This window comes from Peromyscus maniculatus, chromosome X (assembly GCF_049852395.1).
Source record: "Peromyscus maniculatus bairdii isolate BWxNUB_F1_BW_parent chromosome X, HU_Pman_BW_mat_3.1, whole genome shotgun sequence".
NCBI classification, from domain to species: Eukaryota; Metazoa; Chordata; class Mammalia; order Rodentia; family Cricetidae; genus Peromyscus; species Peromyscus maniculatus.
This window is the reverse complement of record NC_134875.1, coordinates 67,260,421-67,273,867: the sequence shown is the minus strand read 5'-3', so window position 1 is coordinate 67,273,867 and position 13,447 is coordinate 67,260,421. Positions and strand designations below refer to the sequence as shown.

The window sequence follows — 13,447 nt, the reverse complement described above, 5'->3', positions numbered from 1 at the left end:
TACTGTTAAAGTTTCTTAGGTATGTGATTGCAAAATGATTTCATGTTAGTAGATTCATCACTGTTAATGATGCCATACTGCATTTGTATTTATTTTTGCTGATAGTAGCCTTTTTGTTTCCATTTACAGTGTATTATAGGGAGATTTCTGCTATGCTTGGCTTTCTAACAAATACATAGCTGTGTATTTGGTTTCTTACATGGTTAGTGATTGAAACTTTGAAAATAATAATATGCCTTCATATTTGTAGTTCTGAGTATTTGTATAAAAAGATAACTGTTTATTTTGATATTTGATTGCGAAATACTTATTCTTTTGAATACTTATTGCTAAATGATTTTTCTGCAGTGGATTTAACACAATATTTCTAGCAGAATTCAGACTCAATGTGTAGACTAAAGAATTAATCAGTTTTATGCTTTGTATTTGTTTTGGTGTGTATATAGTTAGCTTTCTTTGATGCTCACTGGATTATCTGCTATTTATTTGCATTCTATAAAATAAGGATGACCATATAATGGATCCTCTAACCAACTCAGCATTTTTCAAACTAAGATTAAACAGGAATAATCATAATATTTATTTATAAAATTTCAAATGCCAAAGTTCTGCACCTATTTCTGCTTTTCAGATTTATGTTCCATAAATTCTTTCTGATACTCTGATTTACTTTAAGGTAGAGAATTACCACCTCACATCGATAAAATCAACTCTTGAACTAACTTCACCTATACCTTCATATAGACAGACGTTTTTCTGGTACCACCCGGCTCACAACCACTCAGATCCAAATAAACACACAAATGCTTATATTAGTTAAAACTGTTTGGTCAAAAGGCTCAGGATTCCTGATAACTAGCTCTTACACTTAAATTAACCCATAATTCTTATTTATGTTTAGCCACGTGGCTTGGTACCTTTTCCCAGTTCTGCCTTCACATCTTGCTTCTCATGGCTGTGGTCTTCCACTTCCCAGACTCATCTTCTCTCTTATCCTACCTATACTATACTTCCTGCCTGGTTACTGGCCAATCAACATTTCATTTATCAATCAATCAGAGCAACACATTCACAGCATACAGATATCCACAGCACCTTCATTTTATCTTAGCACTACAACACTCAGGTTAGATTATCTATGTTAATAAAATATTAGCTTGTAAATAAAAAAGAATTATCTAGCAGCAAACAGGCTGTCATTAAAGTTACATAGGGTAACTTTTATAAACTAAAATTGTTCATCTTATGTAGTGCTCAAAATTCTAAATAGGCAAGAAAGTGACATGCAAAGCAGATATAATTGCATTAATAATTACTTTAGTTTATGTACAAGATTTCCATTCCCCTCATCATGATTCAAGCATACAAAGAGAGTCTGTCTTGCTTCTACACACAGACATCTGGCAAAGATCTAAACAATGATAACTTTCAGATATTTAATGTGATTGACCTTTTCCTTTCCACATTTTTCTAACTTGCTATTTATCATAAGACCATTTGATTATAGCCTAAATAGATGACAACTTACAGAATGGCTTTATCTTCATTTCCAAATAATAATTGCTTATAGATCCAAGAGATTTGAGTAGTTTTTAATAGAAAAAGGAGATGTTGACTTCATCATAAATATTTGTATGAGTGATTTATATCTCTCTTCACTATGCTGGTTTGAAGATAATAGATATCACTGATACATAACCAAGTTTGTATTAAAGTTATATTCAGTTCTTTTTCTCCATTAATGGACATTTCAAAATATAAGGTCATAGATACCAGTCACAATGCAATTCAATTTACATCATGTGTTTTGGTTTCCTTAGTGTATTTCCTCATATTTTTTCCCCTAAGTGGTTTGGATATTACACATTACACATATTACATAGATAATATACATTTCACATATTACATGTATTTCATATACTATTATCATTATTAAAACTTTTCCTTAATGGTAAGTTTTAATTTGATTCCCAAAATGTTGTGTAGATTTTGACTCATTGAATACAGAATTATATTTTATTCACAAGGGTTCCATGTCAATAATGTCTTTCATCAGACATTATTCAGAAGTTGAAGTGATTATGTGAATTTGTGAACACATTTCAAGTATAGTTATTTCAAATTCATCTTAATTCTTAGAGGCACTTTGACTTCTTTAATATAGTCCACATAAAAAATAATTGAATTTATTTCAAGTACATGTCTAGCTAATATAGTTAATGGCAGTTTTCACAAACCTAGATAACTCTGGTGATAATAAAATCAATTTAAGTAAAAAAGGTGGTAAAGAGTTCACTTACATTGATAATGTTTAAAATTTTGCTTATTGTCAAGGTACTTAGCTTCATATCATTTATATATTTTTCTCTCAGCAATTTTCCAAATTACAAACTGCATTTTTATCATAGAATATGTTTATCATCTTTTAAAATATAAGAATTTGCTAAAAATTTACTTATTCACTCTCATTCATAAGACTTGCTACATTTTAAAACATATACCCAAGAATTGTAATTTTCTTGAGAATTTGTGATTGTATTAAATTAGTATATGGTAATCCAAATACAACCTCTAAGTTTGTCATATTAGTGCTATTGTATTATGCAGATTTCCTTGTGCATGTGAATATGTGTGAGAGTGATTTAGCACAACACTGCATAATTCATGCTTTCTAAGCATAATCAATTACATCATAATTGAATAGCAAATAATTATATGTCAATGAACACATCTATGGTCATATTTACTTTCCTTTAAAACAACTTAAAGATTGTAGAAATTATTTACTTCAGCAATGTTAAGTGAAGATTCCTAAAAAGTTTTTAATTTTTCTTTTGTTTTAATGGGCATCAAATCTAGAAGGCTTTTTTTTAAAACCTGAATTCTTCATATAGTTAGGTAAGCATAAATCTCCATTAGAATTTTTTGTTCACTTCAAATCAGTGCTAAAATACCACTTTCTTGGTTTCTGTTTTATAAAGAACATCTTTTACAAGTATGGAGTTCTTTTTGTATAATAGGTTAGGTCAAAAGAAATAGCTGTATGGCTAGTTAGAGCAGTAGTAACCTTTTATACTTAAATTATTTGTTTTTCAAGAATTTCATATGTGAGTAGTAGCAACTTTTGAACAGACTTTCTAGTTGGACTTTGAATGGAGTCAAAATTTCAGTGTAACATGGCAATTATAAAGAAATGACTGTTTTAGAAACTTACATTAATACAGCTAAATATCCTTTGAAATTTTCTTGATAATCTGGCATACATTTGTAGCTAGAGTTTTTCTCTCTGGGTCCCGCCAAGTCCCGGCAGTCCCATAGCCCACTTATAAAATAAATAAACAGATGGTTATATTACTTAAACTGCTTGGCCATTAGCTCAGGCCTACCATTGTCTAGCTCTTACTCTTATACTCAGCCTATTTCTGTTAATCTATATGTCGCCATGTGTTCTGTGGCTTTATCTGCTGCCTTTACATGATGCTCCCTGGATGGCAGGCTGGTGTCTCCTCATCCCCACCTTCCCATTCTCTCAATTTTTTTTTCTCTATTAGACCCATCTATACTTTTTTTCTGGCTACTGGCCAATCAGTGTTTTATTTATCAAGCAATCATCCACAGCATACATTTGTTTAAACCATTATTCTTACAACTGCTGATAACTTATTGTGGTTGGATTAGTAATAAGAGAGTGTACATAGCTACAGTTTTAACTTTTTCACTGTGTCCCAGTGGTAAAGTAGAAATGTTATTTCAGTTTTATCATATTTAATACTTTAAACTACTATAAGAATCTTGTTGGTTAAATAATTTTTTTTAAATCTCCAAATTATCATTTAATAATTTTAATATCATAAAAACTTTTCTAGACATTATGACTTAGAACTCCATTTTTGAGAACATGCTATTCAAGATATATGACTTTCCACATATATAACAGATATTTTCCCATGATGATGAAAAATTGCATTTCACCTCCTTTAAATTAAGTCATGTATTATTTATTAATCAAAAATAGAGTTTACTATTTATGACATTAAATTTGTAAGCTTTATTAACAGTGGATCATAAGGAATAGAAAAGCTCTAATTCAATAAAGAGTTAAATTAAATATAATTTCCCTACTAACTTCATACTCTTAAAACACTTATTTTATAACCCTTAACTGTCAAGAGTTGTCACATCTTTTGATATTTTTGTCAGCTCTTTAGTAGAATAAGGGAGAGTTATTGCTATAATAGGTAAAGGATGAACTAGATCAGCTTTGTAGATTTCAAAACAGTAATAATTCCTCTGGCTTGCTAATGTCTTCATTATATTCTGTAGCAAATGAGTATTATTTCTCAAAAATTAATTTAGGCCTGATCCAGTTGGGGGCCCCTCAGCCTTTGGTTCATAGTTCATGTGTTTCCATTCGTTTGGTTATTTGTCCCTGTGCTTTATCCAACCTTGGTATCAACAATTCTCGCTCATACAAACCCTCCTCTTACTCGCCAATTGGACTCCCGGAGCTCCACCTGGGGCCTGGCAATGGATCTCTGCATCCGGTTCCCTCACTTGTTGGATGGCGTTTCTGGCCATCCCATCACCAGAGTAGGATAGTCCCGGCTGTCTCTTGACCATTGCCAGCAGTCTTTTGTTGCTATTATGTAGAACTGAATAGTATTGTAAAATAAAAAAATAAAAAAAATAAAAATAAAAAAATTAATTTAGGCATATTGTGAAGTCTGGAAAAATTTCCACATGTCATAAGTACACTGTACCTACTGTATCTATAAGTTGTTAATAGTTCATGCATGATCTGAAAAATTAAAATATTATAAATTAGATACAAAGTGAGATATTTAAAACTATTGTGTTTTTTGTAAAAAAATTTCACATTCATATGCATTCACTATTTTTTGTTGTGAAATAGTATAAGTCAGGCATGTTAGTACACATTAATAATCCAAACAATTATGAGGCTTAGGAGATTTCTACAAGTATCTGACTAGTTGGAACTAAAGAGTAACAACTTCTCTACATAAATAAAATAACAATAAAATAAATTAAGCTAATATGATATTTAACTTTAAAAAAAATAAAATGAATATATTGGAGATTTGATCATGTATAAGAAAATATCCTCTGTTCATATATACACACTCTTGTTTTCAGTTATTTTCTCATTTGATTCAGCTTTCCCTGAATTAGAAATGGTGTAAAAATGTGAATCACTTTAACTTTTAAAAATTTAGTGGAAATCAATATATTTCATATATTGTATACTAAGTCATTTCATACCTGTATACTAAATCATTTTTTCTACTTTTAAAATAGGGTTGTCTAATAAACTAATCAAATTCACTTGAATTCAATATTGTATTTTACTTGTGCATAAAAGCCATGACACCAACTCTTAAGGTACCATGTTTTAGGACCTTTAAGTGGTATTTTTTTGGTCATGCAAATACATTACTTTGTTAAAATAATTAGTTTGAGTGGCATCGAAACGATTAATGAGTAAGCACATTTGCTGTCAAGCCAGATGACCTGAGTCTGACTCCTAGACCCACATATTGGCGAGAAAGTAATTAATCCCTCCCAAAAATTGTGCTCTGATCTTGTAAATCAGCAACATGCACCAATTCCTACACATACACAAAGTATGTGAACATAGGATGCATTTCTCAAATGGTGAATAAATAGAATATATTTTTCTTTTTATTATTATACTAGTTTGTTTTTATTATTTGTTAGCATAAAAAATCTGTTAAAAATTTCTCCTCATTAAAACCCATTTGCATTTTCATAAAAATAGCTGTTAATTATTATTGAGTACAGGTTTTTCAAATGTTCTATTAATCACAAAATAACAAAATGTAAACAAAAGCATGTTTGTTATAGTCTGCTTACTCTTCTTAAAAGATTTATGTTTGTACCAATAATTCTCATAAAAATTATTCTCCATTTAAATTTTTCTTGATTATTTCCAATTCTGCATTAGACCCTACATTTTTAATTCCAGTAGTATAGAATTCAGAGTAAAATTTGTCTTTAAATACAATTAAGTATTTTCTTAGGTCTGAAGTTCTTATTTTGTTTATTCAAGGATTTTTGTCCTTGACATAATTGACATTTGTAACTCTGTATATTTCTTTTGCATTGGGACATAGAATGTCCTGTGCACTGTACTAAGTTCAGCAGCACTGTGGACTTCTGATTACTGCATCCCAGCCACATTCTCTTATCCAGTTATGACAAACAAATGTGTTCAAGGTTTATAAAATAGCTTCTGTAAGGAAACATTTATAAAAATATCTTCCCATTTTCTTGTGATATTAAAATACTTTGAATTTTATAGAAAAAGAGTCATTTGAGGGTTAATATGGAAACCCAACACACACAGACACACACACACACACACACACACACACACACACACACACACACACACACACACACACACACGAAGGTGATTCAAATTACATCATCAAATAATGGAGAAACAGATTCCCAACTGGCCTCTCTTGTCACCAAAGAAAATATTCAGTACCGAGATTGGGTTGCAGTAATTGAGTTGTTGGCCAAAGGGTCCCCATGGAAATTCCCAAACAACCTAGGATGTTTCCAAGACTATATGTTTCTCTTCACAAACTGATGGAAAGTTCCCATTGCTAAAGATATCTTCACAACACACTGGCAATGAAGGAATTGAGTCATTGTCTATACAGAGCCTTTACTTGTACATTCTAGTTTCCTTGGTAGAGTAATGTATATTAATCAAATATCCTTTACTAATCTGTTTTCTAAAATTAGAAGACAATTTGAGAGAAAAATTGCATGCATGAGTGTATTTCTTTATATATGTGTTCAGCATTATTAGTGTTCAACTAGTAAAAGGATTATTTCTTCATTAGGAAGCTTATTTTTCTAGTTTGATTTCATAAGAGTTATTGGTATTATTAAAATAGCAAAACTTGAAAAACTTACTTAAACTTATAATATGTTTAAAAAGTGAATTAGGCAAATTAAAATTTATCTGAAGATCCAGTATGTGAATGAAGCACATAAATTTATAACAGTGTGTAAAACAACTAATACAACTGCTTAAAAATAAATATTCATTAATCTAGTACCTTTAAGATTGTGTTTATTTAGGAAAATATACTTCACTTTAGAAGTTTTATTTTAAGTAATTTGCAGAAATTACAACAATGTTATTATTTTATTGGAGATTATAGAATACAGTAAAATTATTAAGGCATTAATAATTTTTCTTGAGCAAAAATAAATATTTGTCATTATAAAATATTACCACTAATAAGAATTGAAACCGATCTTAATCATAAATTACTTCCAAAAATCAGTGTCATAGTTTATGTTTGTTGAAATTAAATAATTATAGTTCACTTAATACATTTATGATTCTATAAATATGAACAGTAGCTATGCTTCTAGACCACAGACCACTTTTTTCATATTATGGTGTTGCTTTACAGGTCTGATATATATCAGAGTTAGAAATTATCTGAGAAGATAGGAGACTTTTGTGGGTTTTATTTCTTGTTGCTCTGCCGGAACACCTGACATAAACAGTTATAGAAGGAAGGGCTTATTTTAGCTAATAATCTGACATGGTTCAGTCATATGATGGCAACAGTAATATTTGACAGATGATGTAGTTCATGGTGGAAAGTAGGGACAGTGTGAGGGACAGAATAAGGATTTAGCATCTAATTCAAATATTCACATGAGTGACCTACCTATTCCAGCTAAGTATCACTTTTCAAAGTAGCAATAACAAATATGGAAAGAGAATTCAAATCACGATCCTATGGAGTGATACCGTTCATAGTGATACCATTACGGTGCTTCTAAAGTAGTAAGAAACTGTAGATCGTATTGGAGTAGCTCTTTGCCCTGAATTAAATAAAGCACACAAGAACCAGGAAAGGGCGCTTAAAAACAAAAACAAAAGCAAAAACAAAAAAAACTCTGAGAAATTCTCACTTCAATTTGCTAAAGAAGTAGAGTCACTCATACCCAGAAAAAATGAATTTCCCATGCTACGTATAATCTTTTTTAAAGAAATAAAAAGAGAGATGCTGTACACTAAGCATATCAAATGCAAAAGAAATTGGGTGAGTCTGTTTTCAATTTTGCAGAGGTGGAAACACTCAAGAGCTGGGTATAGTGACACAAATCCCAGAATTCAGGAGGTTGAGGCAAGAGGATGGACATTACATCAATACTAGTCAGGGCTTCATAGTAAAACTGTCTTCACCACAATAAAAACAAATAAAACAAGCAAATAACAACAAAAGCACAGGAAATGAAACATAGAAGGAAGGAGACTGAACCCTGAGACTTGCAAGGGAAAATATTGTGGTAAAGCTTTAAATCATATAACACTATTTTTCCTACTCCTGAAAATAACATCTTATTGACTTTCTTAACCAGGAATTGTCTCTGACACTGTATCCAGGCATGTTGAATGTTAGCTATTCATTATTAATAAACAAACACTTAGTTCTCCATCAAGGTCTATAAAGCTTATGAAACATTTTATTAACAGACTTAACTTTACAATTTAGATAAAATTAATCTTTATATTAGTTACTGATTTAATGATAGTTCAGATTAAGGGTATTACATATGAAATGTTTCTAAAGTATTTTAGATAATTTATTTTGTTTAATTTCCCAGTTGAAAGAAAAATTTTAAGAAAAACAAAAACAAAAATGAAATATTGTATAATTTAATTACCTAGCATAGTGAATTATGTTTTTTGAATTTGACTTATCCACAAAAATGTTACAGTTCAGAAGTAGTAGAGTAGTACTAAAGATAGATTGGAAGATATCTTTAAAATATTTTATTATTCAAACTTAATTATGCAGTTTCCCTTTCTTCCCTCCAATCCTTCCCATGTCATACCCTACCTCTGCTCCCTCTTCAGCTCCTGGCCTTTTTAAAATAAAATATTGTTACAAATTACATATATGTTCCATGTTCCATGTTACTTGTTTCATATATGTGGTTAAATATGTATAGTGACCTGCTGAATCTGTTTTAAGTTGCATGTATTTATATGATTGAATAACCATTTATGATTCTCATACTTGGTGAATATTATTCCTCCCTATCTCTCAGTTAGAATCATATGTAGCTCTCCATCTAGGGGTAAGGCCTCATGAGCTTATCCCGATCCCATTTGGCATGACAGCTCTTGTCATTGTTAAGGTCTTGTTTAAACAGCCACATTGTTGAGATTCCACAATTTTTTTTAATTAAGAAAAATTTTTCATTCATTTTACACACCAATCAAAGATCCCTCTCTTCCCTCCTCCTGCTCCCCAGCCTCCCCTCCCTACCCACCCCTCATTCCCTCCCATGAGAAGACAAAGCCTCCCATGTGGAGGCACATTCAGTAGACACAAGTACAAGCCCTTCCCCCTGCCTCAAGGCTACAAGAGGTGCCCCATCATAGGCAGTGTGCTGAACAAAACCCTCTCATGCACTAAAGATGGATTCTGATCCTACTCCAAGGGGGCCCCCAAGCAGATCAAGATACACAACTGTCTCACCATGCAGAGGGTCTAGTCCAGTCCCATTTAGGCTCCACAGCCATTGATCTGACTTTCATGAGTTCCTTCTAGTTTGGTTTGGTCATCCCTGCAGGTTTCCCCATCGTGATCCTGATGCACTTGCTCATAGAATCCCTCTTCTCTCTTTTACCAGTCTCCTGGAGCTCTGCCTGGTGTATGGCTGTGGATTTCTGTATCTGATTCTATCAGTTGTTGGAGAAAATTTCTGTGTGGGTAGTTAGGGTATTCACCATTCTGATCTCTGGGGCAAGTCAGTTCAGTTCAGACACTCTCTCTACTATTGCTAGTAGTCCAGGCTGGGGTCATCCTTGGGGATTCCTGGCAACTTCCCTACCACTGGGTTTCTCTCTATACCTATGATGTCTTTCTCTATCATGGTGACTCTTTCATTACATCCCCCCTCCCTCCCTGTTCCATTCCAACCATCCTATTCTCTTATGCTGTCATCCACTATCCTCTATCCTCCATTGCCCACCCCTCATCCCCAGTTTACTCATGGAAATCTCATGTGTTTCTCCTTCACAGGGCAGTCCATGCATCCCTCTTTGGGTCTTCCCTGTTACTTAGCTTCTCTGGGGTTGTGCTTTGTTGCCTGAGTACCCTTTGCTTTATATCTAGTACCCACTTATGAGTGGGTACATACCATGTTTGTCCTTCAGTTTTATTTTGAATTTTTTGATCCACTTGGACTTGAGTTTTTTGCATGGATATTAGATATTGATCTATTTGTAATCTTCCACATGTTGATGTCCAGTTATGCCAGCATCATTTGTGTAGTTCAAATATTCTGGAGGCTAAAGCAGGAGAATCTCTTGAGCCCAGGACTTCTGGACTGTGTCAATATGATGAACTTCTTGGAGCAGTGGAAAGATAGGCCCCCAGGTTCAAAGAAACCTGTGGGGATAGCTTAATGTTCCAGAATCAGGAAGCAGAGTTTTGTTGTTTTGTTTTGCTTTTTTAAAAAAAATTTCCAGTAAAGTTTATTCAAATTACAAAGATTATTGTAGGAATCAGTTTAACATCATCTTCTTTTCTTTTTATTATGTGGTTTATTATTTAAACAGTTTTTAAATTTAAATATATTTTGATTATATTCTTCCTCTCCTTTAAGTCCCTCCAGATTCTCTCCCTGTCCCAACCCACCGAACTTATAGTTCTTTTTTAAAAATCACAACAAAACCTCAACAGACAATACAAAAAACCCTACAAACCAATAAAACAATAATCCCTAAATATATCAAACTGTAGCAAAATGAAAGCACACAAAAAATCTGTGGTGTTCATTTTTTTTAAAATAACAATTACCTGATATTTATCTCATGCTCAGAACTCTTCATAATACAGAGTTCTTGTTTGGATTCTGACAAAAAATTCAATTACCTTCAGTGAGTTTCAGTATACTTTTTGGACAAGGAAAGCTATTTCATACTTGAAGGACATTCAAATATTAGTGTTTAGTGATGTGACATATTATGGTTTCTCTTTTCTTGTAAACTCTGCTCATCTAACTTTTGAACAAGGGAATATATTTTAAAAACAACTGATTAGCAGCAATTAGGAATGGCATTTCATTCAATTAAACTATCTAGGCATAAAAATACAAGCTTGGAGATCTATTCTTTAAAAGAAAATACTTTCAAGTAAAATTTAACAGTAAAATCTCAGGTTCTTGTATAATTTTGTATCAAATATTGACATAGTAAAATAATTTTCCGAGTTATGAGTATGCTTAACCTTTGTAAATCTTAGAGTTGGAGAGAAAAGGGTGTAAGAGAGCCAAATATTACAAGCAAGAATTAGAACTTGGAATTAGCATACGTGCTCATCAAATATTGTGAGGTTCCTTCTAGATTCATTTCTTTTCTGTATCTCACATTTAGTCATTTCCATATTTTCCTTTTTCTGCTGTCCTGGAACTCAATATTTAGCTCAGGTTACCTTGGAACTGACAATCCTGCCTCAGGATCCCAAGCACTGTGTATAAAGACATGCAGCAACATACCTTGGTTTACTTATTTTCTGTAAGTAAACATCTATATTCCCAAAATCAAGTGAAGAATAGACAAAAAGAAAAAGAATGAAGAGGAATCCAATGAATGAATTTGTTAAACTTGTCATCAGGCAACAATAATCATTCCAGTAGCAGCATTGTGTAGTTGTTAATACATAAAAAACTTACAATTTGAAGATATATTATCAATAATATGTTTATTGGTTTAATAGAGTAAGCAGTGGTACATGGCCATAAAAAGACAGAACTTAAAATAATATTCAAAACTATTTAAAAATATCTATTCACTTACAGAAGGAAATTACAAATCTTTAATATAAATGTACAGTAAAGAATTTCTTTGTAGTAACAGTAAAAAAAGGTTGAGTAATATTAAGTGAATATTTTGTTGATAATAATCTTTGCTAAATGCAGGTAACAAAATGATTATATAGGATATTATAAGCACTATGTGACTTTACCCAAATTAGCACTATTACTATGAATATTTTAGCTCAAATTCATTTTGAAAAATAGGGATTTGATTTCTTATACATTATTCTATTTCCTTAACTCTAAATGAAATGTAAGAAGGACTTTGTAGCTTCAGAATTATTGACATATATGTGACTAACAACTCAAGCTATTTTGTTTAAAATCCAATTTGCTGTATTTCCCTTCACAGTGCTATAAATGAATGGTGAAAGAACAACTCTAGAAATAGTGCATTGAATATAAATGGCAACATGCTATCGAATACATAAGCAATAGTTATTATTATCTCTAATAGTTTTAGACCACTTATACAGCAAAACAAGACAATTATAGTGGAATAAAAGCAATTTCATTATAGCATCCTCCATTTTAACTGAGAATGTTAAGTATATTTCCCTACTGTTTTCTGAAATTGCCATTTCACTGTAGTTTATCTATTTCAAACTGTTCTGTAACCTAAAGTCATTCCTTCTACCTAAAGATGTACTAGTATATGTAAGAAGAAGAACAAAACAACTTTTAAAAGTCACTTTAAAAAAAATATATCTTGCACTAGCAAAAGCTGAGGAGGGAATTTTTAGTCTTGCCACCACCTTTTCTTGATCTACAGAGTAAATGCCTTTATTTAATCAGTTTTAGAATCCAATCACTTTGGAACTATTTTTAGTATTTACTGGCACTGTATGCATTTTCTGGGCAACTGTACCAGATTTATGATACTGAAAGTGCTGGGTTATTTATTACCTTCCAATAAGCAATGAAGTGGTGTTATGCACATGCATGTCAAAAATATAGTTTACCACAGTGGTTGGGCTTCTTCTTTCCCAGAACAGTAGGCACAATTTGGTGTAGACATCTATTACTTTTCAAAAGCAAAAGTATGTCTCTTGGAATTTTCAGTAAAGCATCAACTTTTGGTTCTTTGATTCTGTATGATTCTGCATAGAATTAGAGACTCACTAAAGTTTATCATTTTACTTACTTTAGCATGCTTTTGTCTGTCCGTCTGATGGGTATTTGCAACTCCAAAGCTCATTTTTTAATCAAATAGGAAATATCACTCACTGACTAAATAAAGTCTTTTGTATTAAAGGAGATTTTTTAAGTCTATAAAATAAATGTTCTTGAACTTAATTAGAACTGGCAATTTTATGTACTTGAAATCAATGTAATTTATGGTATCAAAATCTAAAAAGTCATATTAATTATTTCATTTAATGTCATTTTCTCTATGCTTCACATATTGCTTGGATCTATATTTGTTTAAGAGACATACACTTTAATATTTCATAAGTAATGCACTAGCCACAAAATACAGATATTTGTCATAATTAAAACAAAAATGTTTATAAAATGTTTTATAACTTTATTAGTT

At 31.6% G+C, this 13,447-nt stretch overlaps 1 protein-coding gene across 2 annotated transcripts in view; it reads left to right on the top strand.

Annotated features, from left to right (window-relative positions):
* The window catches only part of Pcdh11x (protocadherin 11 X-linked), a 610,657-nt gene that overhangs the window by 59,950 nt on the left and 537,260 nt on the right, over nucleotides 1-13,447 (top strand). The window lies entirely within an intron of this gene.